At 44.9% G+C, this 23,892-nt stretch overlaps 2 long non-coding RNA genes across 4 annotated transcripts; both read left to right on the plus strand.

Annotated features, from left to right (window-relative positions):
• The first annotated feature begins 857 nt into the window (after positions 1 to 857).
• LOC144695724 (uncharacterized) lies at positions 858 to 4,588 on the plus strand. Its single transcript, XR_013580000.1, has 3 exons — positions 858 to 1,434; positions 1,521 to 1,641; positions 4,467 to 4,588. It is a non-coding gene; the product is annotated as an uncharacterized LOC144695724 (long non-coding RNA).
• Positions 4,589 to 14,794: 10,206 nt separating this feature from the next.
• On the plus strand, positions 14,795 to 20,287 carry LOC144695730 (uncharacterized). 3 transcript variants are annotated; one of them, XR_013580002.1, is made up of 4 exons: positions 14,795 to 14,940; positions 15,667 to 15,721; positions 18,630 to 18,687; positions 18,886 to 20,287. It is a non-coding gene; the product is annotated as an uncharacterized LOC144695730 (long non-coding RNA). The 3 variants fall into 3 exon arrangements; XR_013580001.1 differs by lacking the exon at positions 14,795 to 14,940 and adding an exon at positions 15,237 to 15,406; XR_013580003.1 differs by lacking the exons at positions 14,795 to 14,940; positions 15,667 to 15,721 and adding an exon at positions 15,244 to 15,406.
• The last annotated feature ends 3,605 nt before the right edge of the window (positions 20,288 to 23,892 follow it).

Raw genomic sequence — 23,892 nt, forward strand, 5'->3', positions numbered from 1 at the left:
GTTTCAGGAGCAGATGAGCTGAGGCAGAGCTGAGGCAGGGCTGGAGGTAGCCCGGGTTTCACAACCTATAATGAAATCTGCACAGGGAACACTGTCGCAAGGAGCAGAATTGCTTAACGCTGTCTCTAGAGAAGATGACAAGTGGATGGTTGTTGCTGGGAGTTCCTATATTAATGCTGAACTTGATGTGCAGATATGGCACTCTCGTGAGGCAATCTATGCAAAAACATGTTCACAAATACTAAATGCAAATCTTGCCCACACCCCTATGTTAAATTTGTTCCTTTAACTATTCAGTTTTATTTTCTGCAGCCATGGAAGAGCAAGGAAGCTGGAGCTTCGGTTAACATAATCATGACAACACTCCAGACAATTAAGTTTAACACTCATGAATTTTGCAATATTTCCTGGAGTTGCATGAAACCACAGTGACAGTTCGAAGACATTTTCTACTAAACATGACCAATCTTGCTTACCCACATTGCTTCTTACACAGTTTCTCATTTCCTGACTGAATTAACCAATCCCTTTTACCAGCAATGCTCACAACTGTTCCCTCCATTGGAAGCTAAAAATCCATATTCCTGACCATTGTCAACGAGTCTGGATTACCTAAACTGCTTCAATGGTTAATAATTGCCCATTGAATGCCCCTTCTTTACTTGACATTATCTTTCTGAGTCACAATTTTGCTTCCCTCTCAGCTTTGGCCCAATTAGTAGCATTTTCGCTTCTGAATCAGAAGGTTTTGATCTCGGGACTACCTGTTGAGCAGGTTTTGCTGTTTGTGGGAGCTGGCCGCTGCAAATTGGGGGGAGGGCGGGGGGAGCTGTATTTCCCTATCTTGCACAGTGACTGCACTTCAAAAGGGCTTCATTGGCTACACGAAGCACTTTGTAGACCTCCTGAGGTTGCCTTCCCCCATTGTATTCCATGCAGGCGCCTGAAACCTGGTGTAACATTGTCGAGGGGTTCGCAGGCCAGGCAAAGCCTGACAGGGGCCACTAACGTGTGCCCTGTGCCCCCTGCTCCCCCAACCAAGGTTAAAAAAAGGTGCCATATCAATGCAAGTACTTTTTTTTTAAAGGAGTTAAGGAGTGGGGCGAGTGGAGAAAGGGAGGGAAACGGGCAGAGGCATACCGGGGATGTGTTTTTTTCAAATGCACTGGAAGATTCCGGGATCGCTTAAGAGCTGGGTCAGAAGCACAAATAAGATCAAAGCAATGAGACCAGCTCCTGGTTTCGCTGAATTTTATGTTATCGTCAGAAGCAGGCGTGGCTACTACTTGTTTACACATGAAGAGACTTCGAACTGCCACTTCAACTTTCAGCTGGGTGCGGGCTGCCAAATAGAATAGAGTTGCCAAAAAATTAAAAAAAATTTTAAAAAATGGCAACAGTTTCCCTGAAGTGGTATCAGCACCCCATGGACAGGTGAGCTGGAAGGTTACAAACGGCTGGTCGGATGGGTGAGTCTGCCAGTCCCTGGGTCCTTTGTTAACGCTCCGCTGTTTTTGCAGATTCATGGACAAGGTGGCTCTTGTCAGTGTGTCCACCTACCGAGATCGTTACCTGGAGGAGCTGGAGAAAAACACTGGCCACTCGGGGGGAAAATGCACCCAGCGAAACGGAAGTCTGAAGGTATTGTTTCTCAGTCCAGAATTTCCATGCTTTTGTACTTAGTTTTTTACTTCCATCTGCTAAACATTGTTATCAAAGAGGGGAGGCGGGGTGGGGGGGGAACGACGTTTGAATCGCCCCTCCCTGTCCCCATCTATTTCTGTCAGATGTTAATTTCTGACTGGTTTTGACAATTTTCACTGGCGACCTGTGCCCACGGTCGAAATGGGTAAATTTAAAATAGAGACTGTTTCGCTCCATTATTCCTCCTTCTCCGCCCCTTGAGCAAACTCGGGTTGTATCCCTTGGAATTTTGAAAGTTAAGGATCAGAAGTTTCAAGATTTTAAGGGGAACAGAAAGGAATTAGCTTCTCTCTATCTATCCTTTCATTTGGTTTAGGAATAGGGGATCTATTTCCAAAAAGATGGAGACAGACCTTTCAGGAGTTAAATTAGAAAGCCCACTCCAACACACAAAGGGTGGTAGAAGTTTAGAATTCTGTTCTGCAAATAGCAATGACATGAGATCAGTTATTGATTTTAAATTTGAGATTGGCAGATGTTTGTTAATCAAAGCCATTAAGGGATATGGGTCAAAGGAGGGCATATGAAGTCAGGTTGTAGATCAGCCAAGATCTCACTGGATGACTGAACAGGCTCAAGAAAGAACTTGAATTTATATAGTGCCCTTAAAATGACAAGACATCCCAAAGTGAACGAAATGACAGCCAGTGAAATACTTTTGAACTGTATTCACTGCTGTAATGTAGGAAACCTGGCAGTAAATTTGTGCACAACAAGCTCCCACAAACAGATAAATGACCAGGATAAAAGCAAAATACTGCGGATGCTGGAAATCTGAAACAAAAACAAAAATAGCTGGAAAAACTCAGCAGGTCTGACAGCATCTGTGGAGAGGAAGACAGAGTTAACGTTTTGAGTCCCTATGACTCTTCATCAGAACGTTAACTCTGTCTTCCTCTCCACAGATGCTGTCAGACCTGCTGAGTTTTTCCAGACAATGACCAGGTATCGGTTTTAGTGATGTTGATTGAGAGATAACAATATTACTCAGGACACCAGGGATAACTCACCTACTCTTCTTCAGTGTAGTGCCATGGCATCATCCCTGTTCTCCTGAGGGAGTTTTAAAATCTCATCTGAGAGACAGCAGAGCACTTCCTCACTACTGCAATGGAGTGTCATTTTTGATTTTTATGCTTAGGTTCTGGAGTGGGACTTGATCCTACAATTGTCTGACTTGAAGGTACCCACTGAGCCACAGCTAGCTGGCTCACTGCTATGCCCATTTGTGTATGTTTCCTTTAACTCCATCTCTTCTTCACCTAGAAGAATACCCCTGGAGTTGACACTCCACTTGATGCAATAACTAATTTGTGCTGAAATTGGCAAATGCACTGAAAATGGACTAAATTTGGCATTGACAGGTTCAATGAGGATGTAGGAATGTTTTGTTCCCCTTTAATCTCTTTCACTAAGAGTAGGAGACCAGCAGATTTCAGCAACAAGTTCTGATGCAGCTGAACCATTTTACCATTAAAAAGGCAAAGACCTTTCCTGAAATCTGGTTTTAGAGGGTGAGAACAATTAGACCCTGGAATAAACATAGGAATATAGGAATTGCTGGGTCCAGCCAATTCATCTTCCGCCATCCTGCTGGTTACATATTACAATGATGCGGTTGGTGCTGACTAATCACAGCAAAAAAAACTATCAACTAGTCAGCAACAAACCCTGATAAAATAGGAACATAAGCATAGGAACAGGAGTAGCCCATTTGGCCCCTCGTGTCCACTTTGCCATTCAATAAGATCATGGCTGATCTGTTTGTGTTTTGAATCCCATCTACCCCCAATAACCTTTGATTCCCTTGCCTAACAAGAATCTATCTACCTCTGCCTTAAAAATATTCAATGACCCCCACCCCAACACCTTTTGAGGCAGAGAGCTCTGAAGTCACACCACCCTCTGACAGAAAAAAATTCTCCTCATCTCTGTCCTAAAAGGGTGACCCCTAGTTCTGGACTCACACACAAGAGGAAACATCCTTTCCATGTCCACCTTGTCAAGACCATTCTGGATCTTATCTTCAATCAAGTCAGCCCTCATTCTTCTAAACTCCAGTGTAAACAAGCCCAGTCTGTCCACCCTTTCCTCATAAGATAACCCACTCATTCTAGGTATCAATCTAGTAAACCTCCTCTGAACTGCATCCAATGCATTTACATCCTTCCTTAAATAAGGAGACAGAACTGCACACAGTATTCGAGATGGGGTCTCACCAATGTCCTGTATAACTGAAGCATAACTTCCTTACTTTTATATTCAATTCCACTCGTAATAAAGGAGAGGACATGTTGCCCTTATTTTTATGTCAATCTATGATTATATACTTTATGACTTTATGTTGTTAAATAGCAAAACATATGACAATTTGTGAAGTAGAAAAGCTGAGTCCATTGGAACAAAAGAGTTTTCCTGCAATCCAAGTTGACAATCTGGGAACTATAAAATTGAGGATTATACAGTACTACCAGTGGTGAGGGGGTGTAATTACAGTATGACATGAACACAGAAAGTTTTTGTTTACTTGTGGGCATTGAAAATTATAAGGAAAAAAGCTGGTACAAAACTGTGACAATAGCAAAGTTGCACAAGCAGATGTAAGTATTTTAAAAATTGTAGATAACATAATTTACAATTTATCATTGTTATTGTGCATTTTATTCTGTTTTGCTAGTCTTAGCAGCATTTTAAAAGTAAATGGGAGTGGAAGGAAAAAGGCTACTGATTGACATGCTAACACCATTATTTATAAATTTCAGGGAAGTCGATTGGACACCAGCCCTAAAAAACATTGCAAAGAAGCTTCAATCTAAACCAAAAATATGATGGAGTTTTCCAAGATTCTTCAAACAAACAGATTCTCAAGAAAATGTCAATGACACTCTTTGTTGTGTACTTTTTTTATGTGAAAATAAATAAATTCACAATTTCTTGCTAAAATTCATAGCACTGTTTACTTGGAGTCAGCTATTTCAATGCTCTTCTGGCCAACCCCCTACTCATATATGTCACCAAAAAAATTAGTGTTGGTGCTGGATGAAGGTTTTTACCCCAAGGCTCACCTTTGAGAGTAATTAAAGTAAGGGAGCTTTAATGTATCACTAAGTGCAGTGAAGTTGTTCGTTGTGTAATGATTTAAGAGGAAACTGTGTGAGTGATCTAAAATAGGAAAATTGAAAATTTAGAACAAGGAAGGTGGCATTCGTAAGCTGCCTCGGCAGGCTCTGAGTCAGACAACCTTCTTCTTGCCACCTATACTTCTTCCTTGTGCATGAGTTTTGCCTGAGGTTCTCTGCTGTAGCTCCGAACTCTGCAGCCCAAGTTGGCAGAACCAGTGGGTAGTGCGGGTGGAGCAAATGGCACTGTGCGATGTCAGTCTCAAACACTAGAAGGGCTGAGCAGCAGCAATAAAGCAAAACTTGGCTCCTGGTCTAGTGACACCTTGAATTGAAAAATCCCATTCTTGTGCTCAAATCCTTCCATAGCCTCACCCCTCCCAACATTTAACTTATTTCAGACCTACAACCCTCTGTGAACTTTTATGTTCCTCCAATTTTGACCACTTGTACATATTTGCGACATCATTGGCAGCCATACCATCAACTGCTTAGACCCCAAGCTCTGGAACCCCTAAACCTTTCCCCATCTTCACCTTTGAAGTTGCTCCTTAAAACCTACCTCTCTTATTTAATTCTTGGTCACATAGTCCAGAGACCCAGGCTAATGCTCTGGGGGCACAGGTTCAAACCACACCATGGTAGCTGGTGGAATTTAAATTCAATTAAACCTTGAATTTAAGGCTAGTCCCAGTAATAATGGACCATGAAATAATTGTGAAAATGTCCATCACCATGAGGTACTCAGTACTACAAATACTGATTGAGCTAGCCAAGTCCTGAAGGTGCTGCACTGGGCCTGTGGTTGGCGATAAGGGAACAACCAAGAGGAAAAGACTTACTTGACGCCCTCCTCACCAATCTACCTGTTGCAGACGCATCTGTTAATGATGGTATTGGTAGGAGTGACCACCACACAGCCCTTTGGAGACTAAGTCCCATCTTTACATTGGCACTACCACTGTGCTAAATGGGAGAGATTTTGAATAGATCTAGCCACTCAAAACAGGGCATCCATGAGGTGCTGTGGGCCATCAGCAGCAGCAGAATTGTATACAACCACGATGTGTAACCTCATGGCTTGGCATATCCCCCACACTACCATTACCACCAAGCAAGGGGATCAACCCTGGTTCAATGAAGAGTGTAGGAGAGCATGCCAGGATCAGCACCAGGCATACCTAAAAATGAGGTGTCAACCTGGTGAAGCTACCATACAGGACTACTTGCTTGCCAAACAGTGGAAGCAGCATGCAATAGACAGAGTTAAGCGATGGCTCAACCAAAGGATCATGTCTAAGCTCTGCAGTCATGCTGCATCCAGCTGTGAATAGTGGTGAAGAATTAAACAACTAATGGAGGAGGAGTCTCCACAAATATCCCCACCCTCAATGATGGGAGAGCCCTGCTCAAAGACATGGCTGAGGCATTTTCAACCGCCAGAAGTGCCGGAGGTCCCTGGCATCAAAGATGCCTGTCTTCAGCCAATTTGATTAACCCCATGTGCTATCAAGAAATGGCTGAAGGCACTGGATACTGAAAGTCTATGGGCCCTGACAACATTCCGGCAATAGTACTGAAGAATTGTGGTCCAGAAGTAGCTGCGCCCCTAGCCAAGCTGCTCCAGTACAGCTATAACACTGGCATTGACCCGGCAATGTGGAAAATTGCTCAGGTATGTCCTATCCACAAAGAACAGGAGAAATTCAACCCAGCCAATTACACCGCACCACCCTCCCCCCCCCACACCCCCACCCCCCACCAGCCACCCCCATCAGTCTATTCTCAATCATCAGCAAAGTGATGGATGGGGTTGCTGACAGTGCTATGAAGCGGTACTTACCAATTATGTGCTCATTGACGCTCAGTTTGGGTTCCGCCAAGGCCACTCAGCTCCTGATCTCATTACAGCCTTGATTCAAACATGGGAAAAAAAACTGAAATCCTGAGGTGAGGTGAGAGTGACTGCCCTTGACATCACAGCATTTGACCAAGTGTAGCACAAAGAGTGTCACAAAATTGAAGTCAGCTGGAATTAGGGGAAAATTTTCCACTGGTTGAAGTCATGCCTAGCAGAAAGGAAGTCATGCCCAGCACAAAGGAAGATGGTTGTGGTTGTTGGAAGTCAATCATCTCAGCTCCAGGACATCACTGCAGAAGTTTCTCAGGATAGTATCCTAGGACTAGTCATCTTCAGCTGCTTCATCAATGACATACCCACTTCTAACTTTAAGATAGAGGCTATGTTCACTGATGATTATACAATGTTCAGTAACATTTGTGACTCCTCAGATACTGAAGCAGTGTGTGTTCATATGCAGCAAGACCTAGAATACATTCAGGTTTGGGCTTATAAGTGGCAAGAAACATTTGCACCACATGAGGGTCAGGCAATGGCCATCTCCAAGAAGAGGGAATCTAACCATCTACCCTTGATGTTCAATGGCATTACCATCTCTGAATCCCCCACCATCAACATCCTGGGGGTTACTATTGACCAGAAACTGAACTGGACCAGCCATATATATCCTGTGGCTACAAGAGCAGGTCAGAGGCTAGGAATCCTGTGGCGGGTAACTCACCTCCTGACTCCCAAAGCCTGTCCACCATCTACAAGTCAGGACTGTGATGGGTTACTCTCCACTTTCCTGGCTAAGTGCAGCTCAAACAACACTTAAGAAGCTCAACACCATCCAGGACAAGGCAGCCCGCTTGACACCCCATCCACCACCTTAAACATTCACTCCCTTTATAAAAATTTATTCACAGGATGCGGGCTTCACTGGCTGTGCAAACTACTAACAGTGGAACCACCTACAAGATGCACGGCAGCGATTCACCAAGGCTTCTTCGATAGTACCTTCCAAATTAGTGACCTCTACCATCTAGAAGGAGAAGGGCAGCAGGTGCATGGAGCACCACCACCTGCAAGCTCCCCCTCCAAGCCAAACACTATTCTATTGCAATGCATCTGTCCAGTCTCCGACATTCTAGCTACTTAAACTTAAGGTCATCTAAGACTCTATTGCCCATGCTCCAACGCGCATTGACTCCCATTCACCCAAACCCCTGTGGTCACTGACTGACTACCAGTCAAGCAATGCCTTGATATTAAAATTCTTACCCTTGATTTCATATCCCTTGCTCCCCCATGTCTCTGTAATCTCCTCCAACCCCACAACTCTCCAAGATACATGCACTGTTCCAGTCTGACCTGTTGACCATTCTCAATTGTAATCACTGCAACATTGGCAGCTGTGCCATCAACTGCCAAGGCTCTAAGTTCATGAGTTCAGTTCTTTAGACCTCTCCGCCTCTCTAACTTATTCCTCCTTTAAGACGCCCCTTTAAAACCTGTCTTTTGACCAAGCTCTTGTTCACCTGTATAAATACCCTTCACATGCTCAGTGTCAATTTTTTTTACATAATGCTCCTGTGAAGCAGCTGGTGTTGATGCTATTTAAATACACTTGGTGCTGTGTGATCACTGTTATTACACAGGTTTTGTAATTTATGGTACAAACAACATCCCTTCATGAGAAGGAAGAAACTAAAATAGTCGCAAACATGAAGGAGAAATCCAAAGGTAGAAGGTTGTTCAAAGGGCATTCAAGTGGGTCTGGAGTCACACATAGGCAGATTTCCTTCCCTAATGGACATTAGTGAACCAACAATAGTTTCACAGTCTATCATTAGAATTTCAATTCCAGGTTTTTCTTGAATTCAAATTCCACCAGCTGTCATGGTGGGATTTAAACCCAGGTCCCCAGAGCATTACCCTTAGGTTTCCAGATTACCAGTCCAGTGACAATACCACTACACCATCACCTTCCCACTGATCAAATTTCTCAGCAAGATGTGAAACAATATGGAATTAGATTTTGTACTCCGGTGGACACACCAGTCTTTAATAGAGAATGATGGCTGGATAGGGCAGAGCCTCACTCTGAGACTGATAACACTTGGCAATGGCTCATTTGGGATATATTAATATTTGGTGATATTACCCAGTACAATGAATATATCTTTGACCAAGGTAACATCATGTGACAAGTTGCATCAAGACATTTAGTTGCATGTGTTTTAAGGCTGCGCGTCAATTTGTTTGTGTCAGTCGCTGGTGGCATTCCTGCCTCTGAATCACAACATTCTGGCTTTAAATTCTGCTCCAGGGCTTGGGCACAAAATTCAAGGCTGGCACTCTAATGCAGTACCGAGGGAGTGCTGCACTGTCAGAAATGCCATCTTTTGGATGAGATATGTAACCGAGGCCCCATCTGCCTACTTAGGTGGGTGTATAAGATTCCATGGCACAATTTTCAAAGAAGAGCAGAGGACTTATCCCCGGCCAATATTTTATCCCACTACCAACATTAGAAACAACAGATTATTATCTAACTGCTTCTTGTGGGAGTTTGTCGTGCGCAAATTGATTGCTGCGTGTCCTGTATAACAACAGTGACTGCATTTCAAAAAGTGCTTCATTGACCATAAACATTTTGACGTAAACACTTCTGCTTCCCGCTCCATCCCACTCTCTCCTCCGCTCCCTCCAATGCAGGAGGCGTACAACAGAGGAGCGGTGAAGGAAACAGGAGAGCATGGAAAGCAGGGGGGAATGGCAAAGAGAGCAGGAGGAATTGCGAGAGGGTAGCAAGGAGAGTGGGAGGGAGCAGCAAAGAGACCTGCAGGAGGAAGTGGGAGAGTGCGGCGGGAGAAGCAGGTGGAAGCAGTAAGTGGGAGGGAGAAGGAGCGGGAATCAGGAAGGAGCAGCGGCAGGAGGCGGACAGCAGGAGTTGGAGAGAGCGGGGAGGGAGTGAAAGCAGTGTCGTGTATTCTTCTCTCTGGTCTGTGCTGCACCATCTTTGATGCAGGCAGCTGCTGAGGACTTCACTGTCAGAGGCTGCAGGCACTGCAACTGTGACATCAGCAAAGAGAGCCTTCTTCAGACTGGACTGTTTGATGCCACAGACTGCACCCCCTCCCCCTTCTGTTTGCAGCAGGCACCCAGACTGAGTGCAGTCAGTGAGTTTGCGCTTCAGTGTGTGTGAAAGTGTGTGTGCCTGAAGTCTGCAGTGTAACACGTGCTGGTCCCTGGTGCTTGATATCTATTCCTGGTATTTGAGGCCTGGCCCCTGGTGCCTGGTGCCTGAGTTTGAAAGTTGTCCTCCAGTCTAAAATCAAAAAGCACCTACTGGAATAGTCACCCTGTCAACAGGGGCTGAAGCAGCCAGTGAGGGCTCCTGTCCATTTCAGAGGCAAGGTGGCAGTTATATTGCAGCTTCAGTAGCATTGAAGCATCAGCTTTAGTTCAGTGGGAGGCACGTCCCCTTCTGTGTCAGGAAGTTATAGGTTCAAATCCAACTACATAGACTTGAATATAAAACTTAGGTTGACACACCCTTTGGAGTACTGAAGGAGGGAGTGCTGTACTCTCTGAGATGCTGTCTTGTAGTCAAGATGTTAAACCAATGCCTGCTATCTCAGGTGGATGTAAAAGATCCCATAGCACTATTCAAGAAGAGCAGTGGAGTTATCCTGGGTCTTGAAATGAGCTCCTGATCATACTTTCACATTATTACTAAAACCACCAATTTTCAAATCCATAACATCACCCAACTTCACCCCTACTTCAGCTCATTAAGACCTTCATTCACATATTTGTTACCTCTTTGACTTGTTTCTGTCAATGGGCTCCTGGGTGTAAGGAGGCTACATTCTACCCACCGTAAATTTGAGGTCATCCGAAACTCTGCTGCTCATGTCCCTACTCGCACCAAATCCTGTTCACCTAGCGCTCCTTTGTTCACTGTCCTACATAAGCTCCCAGTGAAGTAATACCTCAATTTTAAAATTCTCATCCTTTTTAAATCCCTCCATGGCCTCGATACCCCCCAACCCATCTTTGCAACCTCCAGGCCCACAACCATCTATGAAATTTTCACTCATCTCATACCAGCCTCTTGATTTTAATCACTCCACTATCGATGGTGCTGTCCATAACTACCTTGGCCTTAAACTCTTGAATTCGCTCTCTAAACCTCTCTGCTTCTCGCCTCTCTTTCTTCTTTTAAGATACTCTTTAAAACCTACCTTTTTGACCAAGCTATTAGGCATCTTCCCCAATATGACTCAGTGCCTAATACTGCTTTACAATTGATTCTGTGATGCACCTAGTGATGTTAAAGTTGCTATATAAATATAATTTGCTGGTGTTGATGTTATTGGTACCCAGGCCAATATTTATCCTTTGACAAACGTTAAAGCAATTGTTTTTAAATGGCTGTGAAATCATGCTGTGTGCAAATTGGCTGCAGCATTTATTACATTACAATAATGATGACAGGCATAAAGTTGGTTGTAAATGGCTTCATGATGCCCTGAGGTTATGAAAGGTTCTATACAATATCAAGTCAATCTTTACTGAATGTCCTGCTCTACTCCAGCCCAATCCCTGCACCCTGCAACATCCCAGGTCCCAATAAAATAATTAACAAAGGGATGTTCACAAAAAGTTGGACCAGTTGGGCCTGTATCCATTGGAGTTTAGAAGAATGAGAGGTGTCCTTATTGTAACATATAAGATCCTTAGGGAACTTGACAGAGTGGATGCTGAAAGGATGTTTCCCCTTGTGGGAGAGACGAAAACTAGGGGTCACAGTTTAAAAATAAGGGATCTCTCATTTAAGATGGAGTTGATGAGAATTTTTTTCTCTCAGTGGGTTGTGAGTCTCTGGAACTCTTCCCCGGAGAGCAGTGAAAGGTGGGTCATTGATATTTTTAAGGCTGAATTAGATAGATTCTTGATTGACAACAGCGTCAAAGGCTATAGTGGGTAGACAGGGAAGTGCAATTGAGGCTATGGCCAGATCATATTGGATGGCAGAGCAGGCTGGAGTGCCAAATGGCCTACTCCTGCCCCTAATTCATGCGCTCGTATGTTTGTATCCTCTTGTGGAGGCAGGGTATATAGCTGCAGTAGTAAATGAATAGCTTTCATCTGTCTTTGCTGGATAAGAGGATGCTGTCAATGTAGCAGAGGAGGTAGTAGCAATACTGGACAGGATAAAAATAGATAAAGAGGGAGTACACTGTAAACTCTTCAGACTGGAAATCTGAATTCCAGAAACACCAGTTGTCTGTAAGTGTTTTTAGCAGGTCCTGTGCCTCACAAAGTTGCCATTCACGGCATTGATACCAACTGCAAAACAGAAAAGAGAGAGAGCCAAGATGGGTGATGGAGGAGGAAAGGTCAGCAAACAGGTAGAAATTAAATTTAAAAATCAAAGCTTTTCAGACTATTAGTACGCTTCTGGGAAAGGAAACTGCTCTCAGTTTTTTATATTGAATGTTTATCATTACTCTGTTTTCCCCAGCCCTGGGCCTGCTGGTAGTTTTAATTCTGGCTATCAGTCCTTTTGCTGTCCCAAGGTATACATTAGTTTGAGCAGTAGTTCTTGAGCAGACACATGGTAAATGGTACAGTATCAATAAGAGAAACTATAAGCACTTGACACCTCTTCATCTTGTGCAAACAAACATTGAGCCATTGACAAAAGAGATCACAGGAAAATAGCTTATTATAACATTATAAATCAGTCAATCAAGCAAGATTTTCCCTTGAGTCAGCATGGAGGGTATGAGGGGCTACTGGGGGTGGCTGGGGAACATGACTTGGTATTGAGTTAGCATGGAGGAATGGGGGTGGCATGGGGAGTGGATGGCACGGGGTGAGGGGTGAGGGCTAGAGGGTTTAAAATGTAAGTAAACAACTGGGACAAAATCCCAGAGAACTGAGGCAGGCACTTATCCAACTCATCTTGACACTCAGCCACCAGTGTAGCCAGCTCTGATCTGCATCCACAGGTGTCAGGCCTGACTCTATACTGCACCAGCACTCCCCACACCACCCCTCCCTGGAGGGAGTTCGTACCACTCAGGACGCTTTCTACTGAGGCAGGTGTGGCAAGCCGGGTCATTTCTCTACTCAACCTATCCCACTCCGTAGTGAAAAATCCAGCCATAGACCCAAGTCAGGATGGTGTGTGACATTGAGGGGGCTTGCGGATGTTGACATCCTCTTGTATTGGCTGCACTTGTCCTTCTATGTGGGAGAGGTCACTGGTTTGGAAGGTGCTGTTGAAGGAAGCTTGCTTGACAAGTCATTGCACTGGGGATGTTTGCTGATGATTGCACAGTGCTCAATATTATTTGCAACTCCTCAGATACTGAAACAGCTTGTGGCTGTTTGCAACAAGAACTGGAGAACATTCAGGATTGGGCTGATAAATGGTAAGTAACATTCATGTGACATAGGTGCTAGGCAGTGACCATCTTCAACAAGAGAGAATCTAAGCTTTTCTCCTGTTATTATCCCCATGGAGACCAACAAACCAAAAGAACTGAATTTACTGAATGACCTCACTGAGAAAACTAAATTGACAAGATTTCACTTTTATAACTTTTACTTTAGCAATAAAACAAAAATCATCATAAATTAAACATGAATTAACAGACAAATTAACAGTTAATTCATTTTATGAATTGCACATTAAATAGTAAACACAACAAAGATAGATCTCACAGATTTACTGGGCAGTCTACTCAGTAACATGGTATTAATTTCAGCCACAATGTCCTTCAAAGCTTTGAACTTCCTCAAGTAAAATTCCAGCTCTTTTCCTTCAAGGATTCAGCCACTAATCCTCATCCGACAGCAGCTCTCAAACAACTCGAGTTCCATGGACTCGAGTCTTGACCAAAATGGCACAATCCTGCAGAACCTCCTCAGCTCTGTGCATGACAGACTGATGGTGTGGATCCAGCAGAATCACCTTTATCTGAATCCACAGTAAATGAGACTGGGCCAACGCAACAAAATGAAAACAGCCAAAAACAACCCCCACAGCACAGGGATCAGCAGCCCCGGGAGAAAACCACAGCCACCAGTACTTCCCTCCACCGATAATACCTCTGGAGGTCCACAGCACAGGCACAAAGAGCAGGCATGCAGCCCTGCACCCCCCACCCAGGCAACCAGCTTGCACTGGCTGCACACACAATGGAGCCGAACACCATCACATGCACGACTTTCAGTGGCATTACTATTGCTGGAATCCCCCACTATTAACACATTGGGGGTTATTTGGGTTGAGTGGATGGTGTCTCTGTGTAAGAAAGTAACTTAATGCTGAGTGTATAAATGTCCTCAGCTGCTGAAGGCTGAATTACCACTGTTTCTAATTAAAAGGAAGAAGATTGTTGCATGAAAGACAGTGAGTCATTCCAATGATGAGCATTATCTGGTTCTTCTAGGATTCCTAGAAGTATGCAAATATCACCATTCAATAGGGATGTACATTGATTCTGAAGTTCATAGAGAAAATCAATGATCTGTCACCCTTGCAGCTAAGAGGAACATTGGAAGATTTATGCCACCTGGACCTTGTAACTTGATGTCTGATGAATAAAGGCTGAAGTCAGTCGAGGGCATCTGTCAATATGTTAACAGTTGCTCCAGTATCAATTTTAAAAGAAGTATTGAACCTTGAACTTGGACTGTAACTGACCAGTAGTCTGAATTAAGACTATCTACTTCCTCTAGGAACTTTGTAGTTTTGTCTTTTTCCAGGCTTTTCATTTCTGGTGAGGAACGTGTTTCATAAATGTTAGTTGGTCTGCAACTTTGATTAAAATTGCTGGATTTGCAGAACTGCTTGGAATGTCCAGTCTTGCCACACTGGAAGCAGTCCGCGCCCCCTGCTGGGCAGTCTTGACATCCATGCTGGCTTTCTGTGCCACAAGATGGGCACCTCAAAACGGCCACCAGCGTGGAGCTTTCCACCCTTCCGGTTGGTTCGTTGGGCTTTCGTAGGGGTGGGGACGCTGCCCATGGGTCTACCCAACCTACGGAGCCACGTGAAGCCTCGCAGTGACCTGCTTAAATGCTCTAAGCTCAGCTCGCCCCGCACACTGGACCGCTTGATCCAATGTAAGATGACCTTTGGCCTGCAGAACGTTGGAGAGTTTCTCATCCCAAACACCCACGACTATGCAGTCACAGATTAGCTCGCCCTTCAACGCCCCAGTATCCACAAGAGCTAGCTAGTCGATATAGGTGGGTTGGGAATAATTCAATCGACTCCCCAGGTCGTTGTGCGCGCAGGTTAAAACGCGCTCTCTCAATTACTCCATTTTGCTTCTGGTTAAAATAGATGTCAAAGGCTTTAATAATGGAAAAGCCTGCAGTGGACTTCTGCACACTCTACCTAAGAAAAACCTGGCCTGCTACTGGACCTACTGCATAAAGAAAGGAACCGACTTGGAGCTTTTGGGGGACACAGGCTTGAGGGGCCGAATGGTCTGCTCCTGTTGCTCTGTTCGATGTGAAGAGGAAATAACTAATTACAGCTGAACTGAAAGCAGGATTTAACGCCTGGTTCGTTAGTTTTCGATTTGAATTTGTGCTGGGCGGAGACAAGTGGGACGTGTACGAGCATAAATGCTGTCTCAGGGTTCACTCCTCTTCTCCGCTGTAGGCGCGCTGCTGTGACGGATCAACAGGATCGACTCCGGCTGCTGGGGTGAGTGACTCTACTTTCACCAACACTGGACGTTAAAGCCAGATCTGCGAACTAGCAGAGATCCTGCTAAAGATTGGTCCAGCATTTAGCTCCGTGCAGCCGGTTGGAGCCGCGGGTCTTAATGATATGTAAAGTTGGGTAACCCAGTGAAGGATCACTACTTGGACAAAGTCAGGGGGCTGGTCCGGTCGCGCTGAACTTATGGCGCTCGCTTCGTTTAAAATCACATGATTGAATGTAATTTATTTACTTATGTTCAGGGTAAGAAGAGGCCAGAGACCAATCCCTGGATGAGCGATCTTTAAAAACAAAAAGGTAAAAAAAATAAATAAATAAAAGCAAAATACTGCCGATGCTAGAAACCTGAACCAAGAACAGAAAATGCTGGACAAACTCAGCAGATCTGGCAGCATCTTTGGAGAGGGAAACAGAGTTTCGAGTCCGTATGACTCTTACTCGGAGGAGGGTACCCCTAATTGAAGAAGGACAACTCTGTTTCCCTCCACAGATGATCCTAGAACTGCTAAATTTTTCCAGCATTTTCTGTTTTTGTGTAAAAATAAATAATTCAAGTATAAAATGTTCTGACTATTTTGTACCGGGCGGGGGAGGGGGGGGGTGTAAATAATAATAAAGATGCTGGAAAAACTCAGCAGTCAGATGAGGAGTGTAGGAAGGACAAAAGGGAAGGTCAGTGATCAGGGTGCAGGTCTGGCGAGATTAAATAACTAAAGGTTTCATGATACAAAAGCCAAGGAGAGTGGCAATGGGTATAGTGAAGAAACAAAAGATGTGTCTGGATGAGGCACTATGTAAAAAAAAAAGTTCTTCCTCATATCCCCGCCTGTATCTCTTGCCCAAAATCTTAAATCTGTGTCGCTTAGTCCTATAATCTGCGGCCTTAATCTGTCTACCTCAGCCTTGAATATATTCAATAACAGAGGACAGAGGAGATTTACAAGAATGCAGCCAGGGCTTGAAATTACGGCTATGAGGGAAGATGGCATAGGCTGGGGTTGTTTTCCCTAGGGCAGAGGAGGCTGAGGGGTGACCTGATTGAGGTGTACAAGATTGAGGGGCTTAGATAGGGTAGACAGGAAAGACTTGAATCCCCTAGCTGAGGGGTCAATTACCAGGGGGCATAGATTTAAGGTGATTGGTAGAAGGATTAGACGGGACATGAGGAAGCTTTTTCACACAGGGTGGTGGGCATCTGGAATCACTGCCTAAATTGGTGATTGAGGTTGAAACGCTCAACTATTTAAAAGGTACCTGGATCTGCATCTGAAGCGCTGTAGCCTGCAAGGATTAGGTGCTGGAAAATGAGATTCAAATGAGCAGCTAGTTTCTTTCCCGTCTTTTTCTGGCTGGCACAGACATGATGGGCTGAATGGCCTCTTTCTGCACCGTAACTTTTCTGTGGTTCTAATGGGAACAACTTCTCTTTGTCTACCTTATTGAAACCTGTCAAAATCTTGCACACAGCTATCAAATCTCACCTCAACCTCCTTTACTCCAAGGAGATCAAGCCCAGCTTCTCCAAACTAATCTATATCACAGGATTATTAAAAAGAGAGCAGGATTAGGCCATTCAGCCCATTGAAACTGCTCTGCTATTCAGTAAGATCATGGCTGATCTGACTGTGGCCTTAACACCAATTTCCTGCTTGTCCCCCATAATGCCTGACTCCCTTTTGATCAAAAACCTGTCTACCTCAGCCTTGAATATACTCAATAACCCAGTCTCCATTCTTCTCTGGGGAAGATAATTCCAAAAACTAACAACCCTCTGAGAGAAGAAATTCCTCCTCATCTCTATCTTAAATGGGAGACCTCGTAATTTTAAGCTGTGCCTCCCGGTTCTAGATTCTCCTGTGAGGGGAAACACCTCTCAGCACCTACCCTGTGAAGCCTCTTCAGAATCTGATATGTTTCAGTAAGATCCTCTCTCATTCTTCTAAACTCCAATGGGTACAGGCCCAACCTGCTCAAGTTTTCCTCATAAGACAATCCCTTCATCCCAGGAATCAACTAGTGAACCTTCTCTGAACTGCTTCCAATGTAAGTTTCTCCTTCAGTGGGGAGATCAAATTGTACACAGTACTGTGGTTATAGCAAGACTTCCCTTCTTCTATACTCCACCCTCCTTGGCTGGAGCTCATTAAAAGCCAACATTCCATTTGCCTTCCTAATTACTTCCTGTAGCTGCAGGCTAACTTTTTGTGATTCACGTCCAAGGACACACAGATCCCTCTGGACTGCAGCATTCTGCAGTCTCTCTGCATTTAAACAATATGCTGTTTTTCTGTTCTTCCTGCCAAAGTGAACAACCTCACATTTTTCCACATCATACTCCATCTGCTAACTTTTTGCTCACTCGCTTAACCTATCTATATCCCTTGTAGCTAAAATACCCCTTCCCTGGAACCATTCTGGTAAATCTCCTCTGCACCCTCTGAATGACCTCCCTAAAGTGTAGTGAGCAGAATTGGACACAATACTCTAGTTATGGCTTAAACAGAACTTTATGAAGGTATAGCATAACATTCCTACTTTTGTAAGCAGTACCACTATTTATGAAGCCCAAGATCTCATGCTTCGATAACTACTTTCGCAATACGTCCTATCACCTTCAAAGATCTGTGCACATGAACCTGTAGGTCCTCCTGTTGCTGCACACTCTTTATAACTTTCATTAAGCCTATATTGCTCCTCCCTATCCCTTCATACTTCTCTGTATTGAATTCCAATTGCCATTTGACTATACATTCTGCAGACTTGTTGACATCCTCTTGCAGATGATTGATATCATGTTAAAAGCAAAATACTGTGGATGCTGGAAATCTGAAACAAAAACAAAAATAGCTGGAAAAACTCAGCAGGTCTGACAGCATCTGCGGAGAGGAATACAGTTAATGTTTCAAGTCCGTATGACTCTTCATCAGAACATGATGTCATGTTAATTGTTTGCCATACTTTCCAGTTTGCTTTTGTCAATGAATTTTGCGCTGACCCTTGGGGAAACTCATTGTTTTTCAGTGTGGAGGACGGTTGGTAATCATGTACCATGACTCACTATTTTCTGCCCTTAGGCTAATTTTTTCATCTCGGCTGAGAAAAAACATACATAAATCAAGGCATAAACAAATAACAAGAGAGAAGAAGGTAAAGAGAGAATGTGTGTGTCAGGGAGAGACATTAACTTTTAGTACATTTATTGCAGATTTTAAAATGGGACAAGGAAGAAATACCAAAAATCATAGAACCCAGATTTGGAGAAGGTAAGATATTTCCAGGAATGTATTAACAGCTAAACCAAATGCTCCAACCTTCAGCTTCCTGGGGTTTGAAGGTTAAGGGATTGGAGTTCAGTGAATTTAATATATTTTAATTATCCACTGAATTATGCTGAGCATTCATGTGAAGCAGGACGTGTATCAAATCTTCAATTTCCAACCTAATATCTCATCTTCTTTCAGGTTTCACGAGTTGTTCCTGGCAGTCAGTGTCTCTGCTTTTTTGGATCGCTGCATTGAAGTGAAATATGGAAAGCCAAAGCTGTCTTCATGATAGACTCAGTTGAAACCCGAGACACACAATATGTGAGACTGTATCCCACACACTAAACTCAAGAAAGCAGAGGGAAAGATTGGGAGTGGGAAGCGCATGCTAATAAGGGCAAGATTGTTCAGAGCGGCAGAGTAGTGAGGGTGGAAGATTAGAAGGACAAATGCTGCTGAGGAGAGACTGAAGAACACAAAGGAAGCAGCCCCTAGCTGAAATAAGCCACTCAGGATCACAGCTGAGACAATGCAGCACATTAACCGGGCCCATCAATAATGGCACTGAGCATCTGAACAACCCTCATCCGAAAGTTTGCATAGGGCTTAAATTGTCCTTGAACTAAGTGGCTTGCTAGGACATTGGAGAGAGCAGTTAAGTGTCACCCACATTGCTGTGGGTCTGGAGTCACATGTAGACCAGCCCAGGTAATGACGGCAGATTTCCTTCCCTAAAGGACATTAGTGAACCAGATGGGTTTTTACGAAAATCAAGTGATGGTTCCAATTCCATCTGGAGTTTATTAATTAATTGAATTTAAATCCCACCAGCTGAATGTGTGTGTGTGTGTGTGTGTGTGTGTGTGTGTGTGTGTGGGATATATTCCAGCATACAATAGTGGACTCGGTTTCTGTATTCATTCTCCTTCCATTTGCATTTTAAACTCTCCCTGTTTCCACATTCTGTTCACAACCATTTCTGTTGTCTTGTTCTTTGTCATTATGATGCACTGTGTATTAATAATCCCAAATGGCTGGATTTTAAACAATGAAATTTCAGCTGGAGACTCACCAATTGATGTGACTCCGGGATTATTCACACTCTTTCAAGAATCACTGCAGTTCTGGTGTACTTGCAGCCTGATCCCAGAGTCTGGGGATGTGACCTGAAGCAAAGAGGAATGAGCTTCACTACTGGGGTTGAAAGTTGCCCTGTCGTTGGATGTAAAACAAGGGGCAATGTATACCAATACCTGGGCATGAGGTTCTGCACAAAATTACCATCACCATATATCAGTGCTCACTGTTTGTACACTGGCTGAAATCAGTGTGGCATCACATGTCCCTGGTTCAATACCCTCCTGCAGAATCTGTAATGAATGATGTGTAGTACGTGTGGTGCAAAGTTTAAAAGGCACAGGGCCCAGGAGATTTGTTCTCTATTTCAGGACAAAATGACAAGTTGAAGCGCAACATACACTGGCTGTACATCGGTCAATGTCTCTCAGACACTGTGCAAGCAAATTTCTTTTTTTAATGACTTCTCATCGATGTGTCAATGCAAAAGAAAACCAAATAAAGCTCACATTTTTCTGAAGCTGCTCTTTAGGAGAGTGGGTATGAAATTTATGATAGCTTGAGAGAGAATTAATGCAGGGAGGGTTACTGCTGAGGTGAGCGTGTGTCATACTGCTGGGGGTTGAAGAGGGTCGCTGCTGGGAGGAGAGGGTCACACTGCTAGGAGGAGGGAGGGTCACACTGCTGGGAGGGAGGGTCGCTGCTGAGGGGAGGGAGGGTCGCTGCTGAGGGGAGGGAGGGTCGCTGCTGAGGGGAGGGAGGGTAGCTGCTGAGGGGAGGGAGGGTAGCTGCTGAGGGGAGGGAGGGTAGCTGCTGAGGGGAGGGAGGGTCGCTGCTGAGGGGAGGGAGGGTCGCTGCTGAGGGGAGGGAGGGTAGCTGCTGAGGGGAGGGAGGGTAGCTGCTGAGGGGAGGGAGGGTAGCTGCTGAGGGGAGGGAGGGGCCCTGCTGATGGGAGGGTCACTGCCGAGGGGAGGGAGGGGCGCAGCTGGGAGGAGGGAGGGTCACTGCTGAGGAGGAGGGAAGGGCCCTGCTGGGAGGGGGAGGCGTCGCTGCTGATGGGAGAGAGGGTCGCTGCTGAGGGGAGGGAGGGTCACACTGCTGGGAGGGAGGGTCGCTGCTGAGGGGAGGGACGGTCACTGCTGGGAGGAGGGAGGGGCGGGCTGGGAGGAGGGGGGCTCACTGCTGGGAGGAGGGAGGGGCCCTGCTGATGGGAGGGTCACTGCCGAGGGGAGGGAGGGTCACTGCTGTGGGGCGGGAGGAGGGTCATTGCTGTAGCTGGAGGAGGGTCATTGCTGGAGGGTTGTAGGGTCACTGCTGGGGGAAGGAGGGTCGCTGTTGAGGGGGAGGCGGGTTGGTGTTGAGAGGGGAAGGAGGGTCACTCCAGTGGCTGGAGGAGGGTCACTGATGGCGGGGCAGGAGGGTCACTGCTGGGGTTAGGGAAGGGTCGCTGCTGAGGGACAAAGAGGTGTCGCTGTTGAGGGAGAGGAGGGTTTGTGTTGAGGGGGGAAGGAGGGTCACCCCTGTGGCTGGAGGAGGGTCACTGTTGGGAGGGGAGTAGGGGTGTCACTGTTGGGGGGGAAGGATGTTTTCTGCTAAGGTGATGGGTCACTGCTAGGGGGAGGAGGGTTTGCTGCTGGGGGAAGCAGAGAGAGAGAGGGGGTCAGTGCTGAGAGTGAGAGAGAAAGAGACTGAGGGTCACTGCTGGCATAGGGTGGAAGAGAGAGAGAGGGTCGCTGCTGGGGGTGGGAAAGAGAGGATCATTGCGAGAGGGAAGAGTGAGGGAGGAGTTGTTTAGGGAGAAAGAGTCACTGCTGGGCGAGCGGATCATCTCTCAGGTGAACATTTAAAGGAATTTTCCATTTTCCAGAGGGTAATGAGAAAGGGAATTTAATTGCCATCTTTCTCTTTCGGGTATTCTGCTTCGTTAGAAGTCGAGCCAGAAAACTAAATCCTGCCAACAAATTGGAAACAACTGGAGCGGAGAGAGCTCTGGCGCTCTCACTGGGAGACTTGTCATATTTATATCCTGGAGAATACATTCAACTGGAAAAACCATGGGAAACAGGAGTGAGGGAATTCATTCTTTTTTCTTGATGTTGAATCAAATCAAATCAAATATAGAATAATGTCTTCAAAAATAATCTGATAAATAGATCTACCAAACTATGTAATAAGTATGTTTCAGCATATCAATGGAGTTTAGGCATCACTAAAAAGCTGCTGATTCCAGTCAGATTATCTGCCTCGTCATCTTCAACCCTTCACCAATTTCACCACTTTTAGATGCTTTATAGTACTACGCAGTTCCAGTGTGAGTTCAGATATATCATGTTTCACAGTTCCAGTGTGAGTTCAGATACATCATACTACACAGTTCCAGTATGAGCACTGCATCCAGAGTCTCACTCACTGTTCTTATACCAGTTAACCTTTGATCTGTATACTTCATGTATACCATAAATAAATCATAGAAACTAGGAGCAGGAGTAGGCCATTCGGCCCTTCGAGCCTGCTCCAGGATTCATTATGATCATGGCTGATCATCCAACTCAATAGCCTGCTCCTGCTTTGACCCCATCCCCTTTGATCCCTTTCGCCCCAAGAACCAAAACTAACTCCTTCTTGAAAACATACAATGTTTTGGCCTCAACTACTTTCTGTGGTAGTGAATTCCACAGGCTCACCACTCTCTGGGTGAAAAAATTTCTCCTCATCTCAGTCCTAAATGGTCTACCCCATATCCTCAGACTGTGACCCCTGGTTCTGGACTCCCCCGCCATCGGGAACATCCTTCCTGCATCTACCCTGTCTAGTCCTGTTAGAATTTTATAGGTTTCTATGAGATCCCCCCTCATTCTTCTGAACTCCAGTGAACATAATCCTAATCGACTCAATCTCTCCTCATATGTCAGGCCCGCCATCCCAGGAAACAGTCGGGTAAACCTTTGCTTCACTCCCTTTATAGCCAGAAAATCCTTCCTCAGGTAAGGAGACCAAAACTCACACGACATTCCAGGTGTGGTCTCACCAAGCCCCTGTATAATTGCAGCAAGACATCCCTGCTCCTGTACTCGAATCCTCTGGCTATTAAGGCCAACATACCATTTGCCTTCTTTACCGCCTGCTGCACCTGCATGCTTAGCTTCAGCGACTGGTGTACAAGGACACCCAGGTCTCGTTGACACATTCCCCTCTCGTAATTTATAGCCATTCAGATAATAATCTGCCTTCCTGTTTTTGATACCAAAGTGGATAACCTCACATTTATCCACATTATACTGCATCTGCCATGCATTTGCCCACTCACTCAGCTTGTCCAAATCACACTGAAGCATCTCTGCATCCTCCTCACAGCTCACCCTCCCACCCAGCTTTCTGTCATCTTCAAATTTGGAGATATTACATGTAATTCCCTCATCTAAATCATTAATGTATATTGTGAATAACTGGGGTCCCAGCACTGATCCCTGCGGTACCCCACTAGTTACTGTCTGCCATTCAGAAAAAGGCCCATTTATTCTTACTCTTTGTTTCCTGTCTGCCAACCAGTTTTCTATCCATTTCAATACACTACCCCCAATCCCATGCGCTTTAATTTTACACGCCAATCCCTTATGTGGGACTTTGTCGAAAGCCTTCTGAAAGTCCAAACAAACTACATCCACTGGCTCCCTCTCATCAACTCTACTGGTTACAACCTCGAAAAATTCCAGTAGATTTGTCAAGCATGATTTCTAGTACAAAGATACATGCAAATAGCAACATAAAAATAACATGGATACAGAAAAATGCATTTTGCACAACTCAATCTTATGTAATTATTTTATTAGCTTGGTTATATTATCTAAAGTGTTTTATTTTACCATAAAAACACAAGTGACCAAGCTAACTTATAGCAGACACCACTGATAATGGTCATGGGTTTGGAAGGTGCTGTCTAAGGAGACTTGGTGAGTTCCTGCAGTGCATCTTGTAGACGGTACACACTGCTGCCACTGTGCGTCAGTGGTGGAGGGAGTGAATGTTTGGGGATGTGATGCCAATCAAGTGGGCTACTTTGTCCTGGATGGTGGCGAGCTTCTTGAGTGTTGTGGGAGCTGTAACTCATCCAGGCAAGTGGGGAGTATT

The sequence above is a fragment of the Cetorhinus maximus genome, chromosome 21 (assembly GCF_964194155.1).
Source record: "Cetorhinus maximus chromosome 21, sCetMax3.hap1.1, whole genome shotgun sequence".
NCBI classification, from domain to species: domain Eukaryota; kingdom Metazoa; phylum Chordata; class Chondrichthyes; order Lamniformes; family Cetorhinidae; genus Cetorhinus; species Cetorhinus maximus.